Source organism: Podarcis liolepis (assembly GCF_965112155.1).
Source record: "Podarcis liolepis genome assembly, chromosome: 1".
In the NCBI taxonomy this organism is placed as follows: Eukaryota; Metazoa; Chordata; class Lepidosauria; order Squamata; family Lacertidae; genus Podarcis; species Podarcis liolepis.
Window position 1 is genome coordinate 71,950,525 of NC_139554.1, and position 13,771 is coordinate 71,964,295.

General features: G+C 43.4%; 1 long non-coding RNA gene across 1 annotated transcript; it reads left to right on the forward strand.

The window, feature by feature from the left end:
* The first annotated feature begins 10,293 nt into the window (after positions 1–10,293).
* On the forward strand, positions 10,294–12,696 carry LOC310704041. The gene is made up of 2 exons (XR_014524512.1): positions 10,294–10,915; positions 12,625–12,696. It is a non-coding gene; the product is annotated as an uncharacterized lncRNA (long non-coding RNA).
* Positions 12,697–13,771: the final 1,075 nt, after the last annotated feature.

A 13,771-nucleotide genomic window follows, 5' to 3' on the forward strand; every position in this document is an offset into this window, starting at 1 on the left:
TGTTACCAGCTACCACTCTTTCCTTTTGCATCTTAGCTAGAGCCTCAGCTTCCATCTGCAGCGCCTCCTCTTTGTCCACTTCTTTTGCCTTTGCTGTGCCCAAAGATGGTGATGAACGCTGTTTGACTTCATTGCTGCTAGATATTTGGGCCATGCCGTGAAAACAGATGTCCATTAACAACTCCAGTCACCTCTTCTGCAAATCCTTGGCCCCAAAATGTTCAAACCCAGATTCAGAAGCACTGGAAGGAGAAAGAAAAACACTTGTTAGAAACAAAATGAACTATATTTGCAAAACCAAATGAAAAAGTATTTCAAAATGGTAGATTTCTAAAACCGCTTCAAGAACTAGGTCCAAGCTTTTATTATATGCTTGTAAAATGAAAAACAATGCAGTATCAATCAGCAACCACTTGTCTCATTTCTCAAACCAGCTGCATATGCATTTTGTTTGTGCTAAGTAGCCTATAGAATTTTGTGTTATGAGGCAGTACATAAATGCTGCTCCTGCTTCCTTTTGTGTCATTCAGGTGCACAGTCCCAAGGACTGTTGGTTTCTAATAAAGCCTAGGTTCTTCATCTGTGAGACAGACACACATAACCCAACTAGAGGCGAACATGCAAACCCTAAGAATGACGTGTGAGTGTGATCAAATTTTGTAGGTAGTCCGAGAACAGGGGCTGAAAAAGTGCAGCCACTCAAGTTTCAGCAAGCACGCTGTTCAGACTTCCACTGGTGTCAGGGTTAGCTCTGGCTACCCTTCTTCCAGTATTTCCAACAGAGCTGAATAGGGTAGATAAGCACAGGCATTAGAATTCAGCAAAAGAACATAGGTGATGGAAATAAACAAATAAGAGTGTTACTCAGTGGCTGCACTCACACATAACAGTAAGACTAAGCAAGAGCAATCCAATATTGAGTGCATTGCAACAGTTCAGACTAGAGACTACAGGAGCCTAGATCATGGCATGGCATGGCTATCTAGATGGCATAGCTAGCACATCAGCCTGACCGGGTAATAGGCACTCCTTGCATTTGAGGCAAATTGTGCCTCAAAGTGAGACCACTGAATCCAGGAGTACCCCAGAATATGGAGCTGCTCATTGAGAGGCGAGTGCAGTATACTGTACACCCAACTGCTAAATACAGCATCTGTCCATCAACAGTGTCTCCACCTTCTCAGTACTGAGCTTCTGTTTATTGGCCCTCATGATCATCCAACACATTACTGCCTCCAGACAACAGTTCAGCACTGAGACAGTTCCATATGGTTCAGGTGGAATAAAGAAATAAAACTGTGTGTCATCCAAATATTGGTTATGCCAACCCGGGAGTTCCATTAACACTAGAGGAAGCAGTTAGGGTGATGATATCTGTCAATTTCTCCTTCCCCTCCATCCCCTGTTGTGGAAGGTTGGGTCTGCTGGGCCTCTCAGCGGCTTTTGATACCATCGATCACGCCTAGAGGAGCTGGGGGCATTGTTATACAGTGGTTCTGCTCCTTTCTCCTGGGCCACGTCCAGAAAGTGGTATTGGAAGATGAGTGTTCAGACCCCTGGGCTCTCACTCGTGGGGTGTCTCAGGGTTCCGTCCTCCCCCCCCATGCTTTTTAACATCTACATGAAGCTGCTGGGAGAGATCATCAGGGGGTTTGGGTTCATCAGTATGCAGATGATACCCAGCTCTACCTCTCTTTTAAATCAGAACCAGTGAAGATCCTTTGTGAGTGTCTGGAGGCAGTTGGAGGATGGATGGCAGCTAACAAATTGAGGTTGAATCCTGACAAGACAGAAGTACTGTTTTGGGGGGACAGGGGGCGGGTGGGTGTGGAGGACTCCCTGGTCCTGAATGGGGTAACTGTGCCCCTGAAGGACCAGGTGCACAGCCTGGGAGTCATTTTGGACTCACAGCTGTCCATGGAGGTGCAGGTCAATTCTGTGTCCAGGGCAGCTGTCTACCAGCTCCATCTGGTACACAGGCTGAGACCCTACCTGCCCGCAGACTGTCTCACCAGCGTGGTGAATGCTCTAGTTATCTCCTGCTTAGACTATTGCAACATGCTGTACATGGGACTACTTTTGAAGGTGACCTGGAAACTGCAACTAATCCAGAATGTGGCAGCTAGACTGGTGACTGAGAGGGGCTACTGAGACCATATAGCACTGGTCCTGAAAGACCAACATTGGCTCCCAGTACGTTTCCGAGCACAATTCAAAGTGTTGGTGCTGACCTTTAAAGCCCTAAATGGCCTCGGCCCTGTATACCTGAAGGAGCATCTCCACCCACATTGTTCAGCCTGGACACTGAGGTTCAGTGCCGAGGGCCCTCTGGTGGTTCCCGCATTGCAAGAAGTGAGGTTACAGGGAACCAGGCAGAGGGCCTTCCTGGTAGTGGCGCCCGCCCTGTGGAACACCCTCCCATCAGATGTCAAGGAAATAAACTATCCGTCTTTTAGAAGACATCTGAAGGAAGCCCTGTTTAGGGAAGTTTCTAGTGTTTGTTTGAAGTTTTATTCTTTTTTTAATGTTCTGTTGAAAGCCGCCCAGAGTAACTGGGGAAACCCAGCCACATGGGTGGGGTAGAAATAATAAATTTATTATTAATTATTATTATTATTAGGGGATGCTCCAGCAGTATGAGTATGATGAGCATGAGATGCAGTGTAGGTATCCGCATGAAAAATAGGCAACAATATTCCCTGCTTTTCTCCAAAGGGAAACCTATGCTGGATCTTGGAATTGACACCCTCAAATTTAACCCACTATCCTTATTTAATGCACAATCCATATAATTTTCTGGTTGCAGAATATTAAATCTTATGTGATGAAAGACATGGAAGACATTAAAACAGCTGCCAGAGGCATATGCAGTATAGTTAATAAGATGATACAATACTGGCATCTTTGCAAACAAAAAAATAGGATTAAATCTTGAAGCCACTGGCATTTAAGGAGATAGAGAAGGCGTATAACATCAGTAGCAGATATCCCTGGCATGCCCTGGCAAAGCTGGAAAAAATCTATTCAAAACTGGGGAATTTCTAGATGAACTAATGGTCTGACTCTGTACAAAGCAGCTTCACATATCAAAACATTCAAATGAGTTCAGCACGCTAACACTGAATATGTCACTGTAAAAATAGTTATGTTAATGGGATCTTTACTTCTGCAGCACAAAGTGGCAAGAGCAACATACGCAGAATGACAAAAAAGCCTGCCACAAAGGACAATGGAATGTGGTGGGTGGAGGACAAACATTCCTCAGGGAAAAATATCCAGTATGAAGATATGTGGGGATATTAAGCATGAAACCATAGGGAGAATCCCTAGGAAATGTGAATTTCCCTCAGTTTTCCCAGATTACCTTTTATTTCTGCTTTCAGGATTGTCACATCTTGCTTCTCTCTTTCCTGTTCCTAACTTGACATGCTAAAGCAAAAATACAACTAACAGTGAACTTGTGGATAAGTTTCAATACTTGCAGAATCAGAACTTTAACTATGTCCTGTTTTGTACTGGTGCCAGAAGCAACAGATTTTCTAATCATTTATAGTTTATTTTTCTCCTCTGTACGTCAGTGCATACTAAATATAGAGATTCCATAAATATATTAACTTCCACTGAATGGCTATAAATAAGTACAACCTACACTTATGCTCCTACCATATACTGTACGCTTCAGTTCTTATCGGCTGCTGCCTCAAATAAAACTGTACACATTAAACTTTTACATTTCTTATGCCTCTTCCTTGAATAACAAGACCTTTACTCTTTTGTGAAATATAAAACTGCCCAATGAGTCACTTGAACAGCAAACAGTTAAGATCAAAAACCAGTATCATATACAAGTGAAGTTTAACTTGAATGTAGCAATTTTGCTCTTTTCTGTTTACCACAGCATGTCTCAATTCTGTGAAACTATGGGTGGTATTCAACTAAGTTTTACTCAGGACACATTGAAATTGACGAGCATGAATAAGTTAGGTACATATATTTCAGTGGGTCTACTCTGAGTAAAACAGAGCTGAATCCCACCCTGTGACATGATTCCTCTTCAGAAAACTGCAGTTGCAAAATAATACAGAATGCATTGTATATGTCCTCCCTACCAGCTTCTGTAACAAAAAGCTAGTAAGAAGTATAAACACTCAGAACACTTCTAAGCTTTCTCACAGCAAAGAGACTACACATCCAAGAAGTCTAAAGGGATAAAAACTCAGCATTTGAGCATCAGACCTTTAAAAGTAAACCCACTTTTAAATAATAAAAGGCCAACAAGTAAAATCAATTAAGCTCTTCAGTATCCCAGTAAACAAAGATATTTACATGATACAAAATATAAAACAGCCAGTAACTAATATTGCTCCTTATATCTGATGTCCACAAATACAATCAAATACCACTAGTGTCTGAATCTAGAACCAAAGAGTTCTACTACAGTTCTTATAAGCACCCATGGCAACATTACAGTGTTTTGTTTAGCTGTTCTAGCATCTATTAGCACACCCCAGGAATAACACTGGTGATAATCAAATCTGGCTGCATGTATTAAACGTTTCCCAGTCCAACTGCTGCTTAACAACTTGTGGTACCCAAGGGCCTTTGGCCATAAAAACCTGCTCCTATGCACCACAGCATCTATATTACCACCGTTAATTACTACTTTGAGACTTGATCACATGGACACCGGTGATACACCAGCAGCATTTGCAACTACTGTCAACACACGCTGGGGTGCGAGCAATCATATGTCTCTCGGTTGCGTGCCAACCTGCCCAAGGATGCTCAAGCCGCAATTTATTAGACCCCCCACAAACCAAACCCGTGGGAATTTGTTTTGGTGAGTCAAAACTAGCGCTTGTTCTCCGTCTCTCGACGCAATACGATTAGCGGGAAGACGCAGTCATTTGCGTGTGCCAAAAATCCCCAAAACAAAACAACTGCTCTGCAAGGCCGCGAAGGCGAGGGGATGGGTGGGAGGAGTGGGAAAGCCAGAGACTATTCCTCGGCTGCCCTGTTTCTCGCAAGGCAGCATGGAAGAGGCCTCCTTATCTGCTCCAGCGTCTCCTTACTCCGAAGTGGAGCCACACGCAGGCAGCTCCTCCTCGGCGCCACCTTAATTGGCTGGCCTCGGGCGCCAGACGACCCAAGCAGACCAGCCCCCCTCATTCATTCCTCCTCCTCTAGGGGAGTTAGCGAAGAAGCCCCTCGGTGGGCGCCTTGAGGTTGAGTATTTTTGACCGAGCGAGGAAGCGCGGCCTCAGCGGCGAGGAAGCAGGCGGCCCAGAGAGGCTGAGCGCGGGGATGCGCCCCCTCGGAGCCGCGTTTCGCCTGCAGCAAACGCCCCCCGAGGGATCTCTCCCGTTCCCTTCTCCTTCCCCTCGCAGCCTTCCAGACTCGCCCTCACCTCAGCGAGCCTCCATCCCGAAGCACCAGCCGTCGCCGCAGCCATTTCCCGTCGTCCCCGCCGCGGAGAAACTTACTGGCGAGCTCGACTCCAAGCCCGCTTCTCCTCCTCCTCCTGCTGCTTCCCCGCCTCTTTCGCTCCCCGCGCTGGGATGGCTGTTGCTGCCGCGCGTCCACTTCCGGCTCTTAGGGAGGGGAGGCCGGCTGAGGGAAGGGGCGGCGAAGGCGGAGCCGCAGCAGGGAGGCCGGGTCGAGCGCTGGGCTCGTGAGGAGCTGGCTGCTTTGAAGCACGCTGATAGGGTACGGGCTTTTTCAAATGTGGGGAGCAAGCTTTCGGATGCTACAGGACGCTTCGTCGAGCTTAGAAGTGCAAGAAGGGCCACAGGAACGCCCTTCTCGGGTTGCTGCCCCGTAGAGTTACCCGCCCCTCCACCACACGCATCCCAGCCCGCCTTCCTTGGGTAACAGCTGCAGGACAAAACATTCTGCGGGTAAAGCCTTTCCCAGCCTTCGGGTTGTTGTGAGGGGAATAACTTCACCAGTTGAATTTTCTTCACGTGGCTGTTGCACAGGAGGGGGGGGTGGAGTTTACAACCATTCCTACACGCTGTACCTTATCTTGTTATGTCATTCTCTGCGCATGCACTTTTAATTGCTTTCGGAAGTGCCTGGATACTGACCAAGGTGCGATACATCGTCACCTGAAGGCTGCCCTTTTCCCACATCGTCCTGCCACGTGGGCCAGTGAGCAATCTTTGCCAGCTAGTGTTTCGTACTAGAAATACTTTGTAGGGGGTGTCATCTTTTTCTCACAGTGCACTTTTCACAGCTGCATGACAGAAAATTCAGCAGGTAGTGTTCAACTTCGTGCTTGAGGAAGCCTCGTTTCGTATTTCTGCTTGCCACAAAGCAGCTTCAAGGAACAGGATCCCTGCCAGGAAAGCAGAAGGGTGGGGTGGAAACTTAAGCTTTCCACTAATCTCTTGCCAGATAGCAAAATTCCTCACCCCCAAAATAGTAGAACTATTATTGGTATAACTAACTCTTCGAACTAGAGCCTCAAAATGTGACCTGGAGTGGCAACTGGCATGAGAACTTAGAAGGCACAGTCTCAACACTAGTTGTTTTCTACGAAAATCAAAACCCTCCCACTTCTCATCTCACTGGCTGTCTCCTATAATGGGTGGAGGCAAACAACAGTGGGGTGACCGAAAGGGGTTGGATTTCATGCTTCGTCCCAGACAACGTGACTTTTGTTCCTGAGGACGTGCTGTTTATGGCAGCATCTATGGTCAGTACGTCAGGACTAGGTTGGAGATGTCACCAGTGTCTGCATTTTACAGCAGTAAGGACAACACGATGGTCATTTACTTTACTCCTTGACGAGGAATGATCTATTTTAAACACAGTATATCACTAGAGTGAATATTAGGACACTGCCTGTACAAACGTGATTGTTGGACTTGGAACAATAATTCTGCTTCTAAACCAACACTCATATTTCTAAAAACGACCCAAAAGTAATTGTTTAGTTGGCACTGGTTAAATGATTCATTCACAAGTTAGCTTCTACTGAGCGCAGGTTTGCACAGTGATAGTAAATAGATTCAAAGAAGAGAGAGAGAGAGTAAACAATCATTTCCTGTTCCTGCCATTAGATCTAAGTAAGAATGTTTTGAATTACTGGAAACTTGCATAAAAAATGTGAGCTGGTATGCAAATACAGGAACATTGAACTTTATCATATGCTACAGGGAAAAGACTGAACGTACCCAAGGGAAAATAAACTAAAACAAGACATATGAAGTAATATCAATTGAAAGAGCGGACTAGGTCTGAAAAATAGAATTAGGCAGTATATTTTCAGGTTAGACTAGGCAAACAGCTATTGCATAATGCATGTTTAATATCAATGGAAACAATCGTTCAAAAATTGCTGGTGAAAAAAATATTAGCAATAAAGAAGGAGAAATGAAAGTATTGCCATTGAATTTGGTTTTACAATTTTGACAGTATATAAAGATGTTAAAGGCTGAGGTTCAATCTTTTTTTCCTGTAATGTATTATGACAAAACTCAAAACCAAAAACATTTACTGTAATTCCTAGTGAAGGTGCAATTTAATGAAAAAATACTTTAACTGCTTTTGCTAAATTTAAACTAATATTGTTAAAGGTACACCTATATAAGCCAGGAGTTGCCCAGGGATATGAGAAATGGACAAAGTACACAGTAGTTTGTATGCCTCTCAGTCCTGCTTCCCTCATAATTGTCTCTTTCTTTACTTTTTTTGTTTGTTAGGTTGTATTAAATCAGACTTAGACTTTTGTTCCACTGAACACAGTGAAACACACATCCAAGTAAACATGCATAGGATTGTGCTGCTTGAATATTTAAAATGCCAGTAAGACCATAAAGCTATTTAAAATCTCTTGAATACCTTGTAATTGCATCACTTCTTAGAAGTCAGTTGCTTGACTGAAGTAGGAACATCCTGACATGTCACAATATTTGCAGACAATGTGCCTGAGATATGCACAATTCTCCACAGAGTAATAATACTTGAAAAAAGCCCAGAGTTTTATTTACAGAATTTTTCAGCGTGGAATCCTGATACTAAAAACTGGGCTAAATCTACCTCTGATTAGTCCAAGGATACAGGAGGACAGAGGGAAAGGTAATTTCATACTTTTACATGTGTATGCCTCCCTCCTTTCTTCCCTCCTTTGTGGAACTCAAAGCAGAGTACATGTGGTTCCCAGGCAGTCATCCATCCAGGCACTCATCTGCTTAGCTTCAGCAAAGTGGGGGCCTCATGCAATCAGACCAGAAAGGGACCCCTGACCATTAGGTCCAGTCACGGCCGACTCTGGGGGTGCGGCGCTCATCTCGCTTTATTGGCTGAGGGAGCCGGCGTACAGCTTTCCAGGTTATGTGGCCAGCATGACTTAGCCACTTCTGGTGAACCAGAGCAGCACACGGAAACGCCGTTTACCTTCCTGCCGGAGCGGTACCTATTTATCTACTTGCACTTTAACGTGCTTTCGAACTGCTAGGTTGGCAGGAGCTGGGACTGAGCAATGGGAGCTCATCCCCTCACGGGGATTCGAACCGCCGACCTTCTGATCGGCAAGTCCTAGGCTCTGTAGTTTAACCCACAGCGCCACCATACCCTGAGATAATATCTTACAACATTTGTATGGAATTGACTCAGAATATTTTCTATTTTCCATAAAACTACTGAATTATTAGACAAATGTTGCATTAGAGGAAATAATATTTGACATACTGTACAACCCTATAACCTGGTTCACAAATCACTTTAAACTACAGTATTGTTAGCTATGGTTTAAAGGTCAACATGCAACATATACTACTGAAAATTTTAACCACCCCGTTCCTACCCCACCCCTGCTACTGGTAGGCTGCTAGGACCTAAAATGTGGCTTGGTTTAGTCAGTGTTATGTTGAAGCTGGGCACATTCCTTGGTTGTTGGGGGAAAACAAACCATGAGCCTGCATTTGGACACAATGCTAAGCCAAACCGTGGCTTAGCTCCCTGCCACCACAAGAGCAGCAGGGGGATGGGAAGAGCAAAGCTGCTGTGATTTTCAGCCTGTGCACCAGCACACTGCATTCACCTTTAAACCACAATTAAGCTTAACTAAGCAGTATGCAGACGCTGACAATGTTGTAAATAAGGGACCCTCTTTAATCCTTTTCATAAACAGCATATGGAAACATTAGTGCTGATTAGTTCTTTTTCCTCCCTTATCTATTTAAAACATTTTATGCTACTTTTCCATTTTAAAATATTAAAAAGCTGATCTCAAAGGTAACAACATATCATAAAGAAATTATTTAGACCACTCAATAATTGCTCCATTTATAAATAAAGGCAAAATGAACAATTAATAGGAATATTAGCCAGGTTTACTATATAACTCTACCTTTGTCTCTACCCTTATCCATATAGTTTCCTTCCTTCCCATATTCTGTATGTTGTGATAACTGCAACGTGCCACATATGTCTCAGTGCCTCTTGTCATGGAACTCTGTAGGTCAGGAAGAAAGACATATTCAATACCTTTTTCCCCTCTTCTGCATCATTGGTTAGCTGCTGGGACCGGGATGGGAGGGCGGGGAGAGGAAATGGAAAAGCTTAAGTTTGATAGGATTAATGTCCGCCTCCTGTCCTCTGTCTGGTTCACACAAGAAGCAGTCACACATAATTTTGGAATATCTTATGTATGCTGACTTTTATTGCTGTTGAAGACCTTCACTATGGTTGAGACAATATTAACTTAAAAATGAGGCTCTGGTGTGTTGGATCGAGTCACGTAGGTCTGTCAAAACATATCTAAATTGTTGTTCTGGAAAAATATCACAATTCAAAACATCCACAATAGTTAAATAGGGCCCTCCAGTTTTAAAATCAACCATTACATAAAAGTATATTGTGGGACTATACTGTGAAACGGTGTTTATGTTTTTTGCAGAGATTGCATTTTTATCAGTGTGATGGATTGTGAAAGTAGGTCAGAACCTTGATTAAGGATTACTGTGTTGTGGTGGTAATGTTTTAAAGCAGTCAGCACATTAACTAATCACTGTGGTTCATACTCACACTAGAGTCCACAAGTGGGGTAAAAATGACTGTGGCCCACCGGTTACAAAACTCCCTTTAAGGAGTCTCAAAGCGGCTAACATTCTCCTTTCCCTCCTCCCCCACAACAAACACTCTGTGAGGTGAGTGGGGCTGAGAGACTTCAAAGAAGTGTGACTGGCCCAAGGTCACCCAGCAGCTGCATGTGGAGGAGCGGAGACACAAACCCGGTTCACCAGATTACAAGACTACCGCTCTCAACCACTACACCACACTGGAGCTGGAGCTAGTGCTGAGGATCTCCTTGAGAGGCCATCAGGAGGAGACACCTGCTGAGGAACATTTTTGCTGTCACGGGAGAAGGTGGGCCCGGCTTCCAGTCCTCAGGAATACTGGCACCAAAAGGTCCGGGTCTTGGCTGAAGAACAACAGCATAGTATGCGTTGACAGACTCAAGAGTCATTGCGTAGCTTGTAAGCAAGCAATTCCTGAAACATATTCACTACCAGCAGCTGTGGTTAGGGTGTGGTCTACAAGAACGGAGTTTACAAGGTCTCCCTCTTGGGCCTTCTGTTCTCTGGAAACAACATAGGTTTTGGGCTCCTTGGTGTAATTTGCATGCTTTGCTGTGTTGTATCTTGCCTGAACTCCCTGTGATATTGACCTTTGACCGTTGCTTGACTTTGCCTCTGGATCATGTTTTGGACCTGAAATTATCCCCTCCGCTTGACCCTGGTTTGTTTGGACTGTGCTGCACCTTCAGCTTTGCTCTCCTTGGTGAATATTTTGCCAAGTTGCTTATAAATCCTGTGAGGGCCCTGAGGACACCCACTGGAATGTGACACAGCAAGAAGGAATTGCAGCTGTTCACTTAAGACTAGGGAAAGTAAAGGGGTATGCCCAGGTGAGTGGTTCCTTGTCCCTGGATGGACTGTAAGAATTTACAGTAGCTTATTCCTATCTGCATAGCTCCATCCTGGGTTTTATTACTTGGTCACATTAAGTGTGCTGCTATGTTGGAACTGATTGATCTGGCCTAGTTATCTCTGAAAGAACCAGCAAAATAATATATGTTATTCTTGGCTTGTTTTTTTACTGCAACTTATCTGCAGGCTAAAGAATACTAATTATCCTACAAAAAGAGAGAAAAAGACTCAGTAAAGGAATGTAGTAAAAGAAATTTAGGGAAGTTTTTAGTGTTTTATTGTGCTTTTAATTCTTTTGGGAGCTGCCCAGAGTGGCTGGGGAAACCCAGCCAGATGGGCGGGGTATAAATAATAAAATTTATTATTATTATTATTATTATTATTATTATTATTATTATTATTAAGTGATGGAGGGGAAGCAGCAATAACAAGAGGAATGCCAAAAAGTAGAACACGATGGACAAGATAAAGCTATTCAATTAATATCAAAAACCCTAAAAAACTTGGACCCCTAATAAGTTTTTATATAAGCCCAAGAGCTTCTGCATGCCTGGGATAATTCTTATTTCCTTTTGGATTGAAGACCCTCTTGCCATCTAACAAACTGCTTTTTAACTTCTCCCATTTTCAAAAGTGGTTTCTCACGTAGTGCGAGCAAAAGGAGGGACAGCTGTTTAAGATACACAAGTCTCAATCTTCTTTAATGTACAAAACTCACTGCATGGTTCTTATGCATTGCCAGGCGTAATTTTAAAGTTTGTTCACACATTTTAATCTATGCAGGGTATGGACTTCATGCCACAGGCAGTAAGTGCATAAAATGTTTTCCGTGGGTACTAGACCTAATTGACCCATGTTAGCCGCTGAAATCAATTACTAATTTTGTTGTTCAGCTTTCTATTTCATTAGTGCTTCCAAAAGTACTGACTTTTGGCCATTCTATATCCAATTATCTAAACCCTGAAGAATCCACCTCCCTGTGCTTCTTCATATTTTGCTGGTGAGATCATGTTGTTCCTTGACATAATTGACACATTGCTGTGCAGCTTCAAACAAAGTCTAACCAAGGCTGCAGATGTGACTATTGATTGTGGAGAGCTATGACAATGAGATTTCTCTGCATTTGCTCTAAAACGGCAACCAGTGTGTGTCTGTATAATGGGGGAAGGGGTTAACTGCAAATAAAAAACTACAAATAAAATTTACTAAAACAGATGGGCAAAATAGATATTTATTTTCAATTACCGTACTGCACAGGGAACCCTTCATCAGGCGGAATGGAAAGGTGATTTGTTTTCCACTTAGGTTGTCTCTGCACTCAGAGGCTGGCGCCCATTGAGACTGCTAGGGCAAAAGGAAGGGAGCCCAAAAGTAGGTGGAGCCAGAGCCAATGACAGGCAGAGTCAACTAATTATAGTTTCATCTCCATCCTCCTTCCTGCTGAATTCTTCAATGGCAACGCTGCCAGAAGCTGCCAGCCACTGCCATTCTCTAGAGTCTAGACTGGCTCCACCAACCCTCCACTGATCCGCATTATACACAAAATGCTCATGGCATTCTGGATCCCCGGGGGATTGGATTTTGTTCTCCATCCCATGTCTACATAAAAGCAGTTCTCTCTCAGTGCCAGGGCAGGGATTAGGATTAGCCTGTTTAGGCAGGATAACTCCTCCTATCTAATTTCCAGGGTAATTCTCCATAAGGGAGAGGACACCCTAGATGTGTAGCATTTGGTTAAGAAATAAAGCTTTTAAACTTCCATTGATGTCTGGTTGTTTATCCTAATATCCTTGCATTGCCTTTCAAATAAAACTCCTCGGCTGTGTTCCCAGAACTGAGAACCTTGTCACACACAGCAAGGCTGTTGTTTTGAAGTTCCAACTCTCAAACGGGATCGTAGCAAAACAACAACTTCATTGTGCATCTTCTCATAGCTCTACAATTTCTGTGGTTAATCGGAAAAATAATTGAAGTTAATGTGTTAAGAATTATCCAAAGCTTATTCCACATTGCTTTTTTTGTCAGCAGAGACTGGTGTAATAAACTATGTGAAAGCTGCATGCAATTCTTAAAATTAAGTATCTGACTGGCATTTCTCTGTGAATTTTTAAGCATGCTAATTGCTACAGATACCAAATGTTCTTTTCAGATATGTCCTCAATAATGGCAAGTGAAGCAACAATTTAAAACTGAGGGTACATCTTTCTGACATTTAAGATTACAGCTTGGCGCTTGAATAACTCTGTCAAGACCTTAACTGCGCTCATTTATTCAATATTTAAAGTTCTTCTTGTGATAAAGACAGTTCTGTATCTACTGGTGCTTGGTGGAAATTAAGAAGGAATTTCAGGAATTAAAATCACATTTATTTCCTTTGATGTTTTATCAGGACTATAAAAGCTTTGTTCTCTATGTGGCCTACTGTCACGGCTCTCAAAGTGTGAGAATGAGATACAGGAAGTTGCTAAGGAGATTGGAGCAATTGCCAAACCCTTCCAAGTCTAGTTCTGTGAATTATTTCATTGGAACAGGAAACAAAGTGCTCTCATACAGCTTTCTTCCAGTAAAACAGGCAGCTGAGTGAACCATCCTGCACCCATACCAGTCTGGTGTTACTCTCAGAAACAATATAACAGTATTTTTTGTTTGCTTGCTTATTTAGATGCCCCTCACAACCCAAGACTTGAAACTGTATTTTACATAGCTTGCGCATAAATCCAGCGCTGGTTGTTAATGGTAACACCCCAGGATCAGGAGAATAGATGAGATCTGTTGAAAACAGACCCAGCATTAGGAGGATTGACCCTGCGGCAGGATCTGAGAGCCTTGTGGAT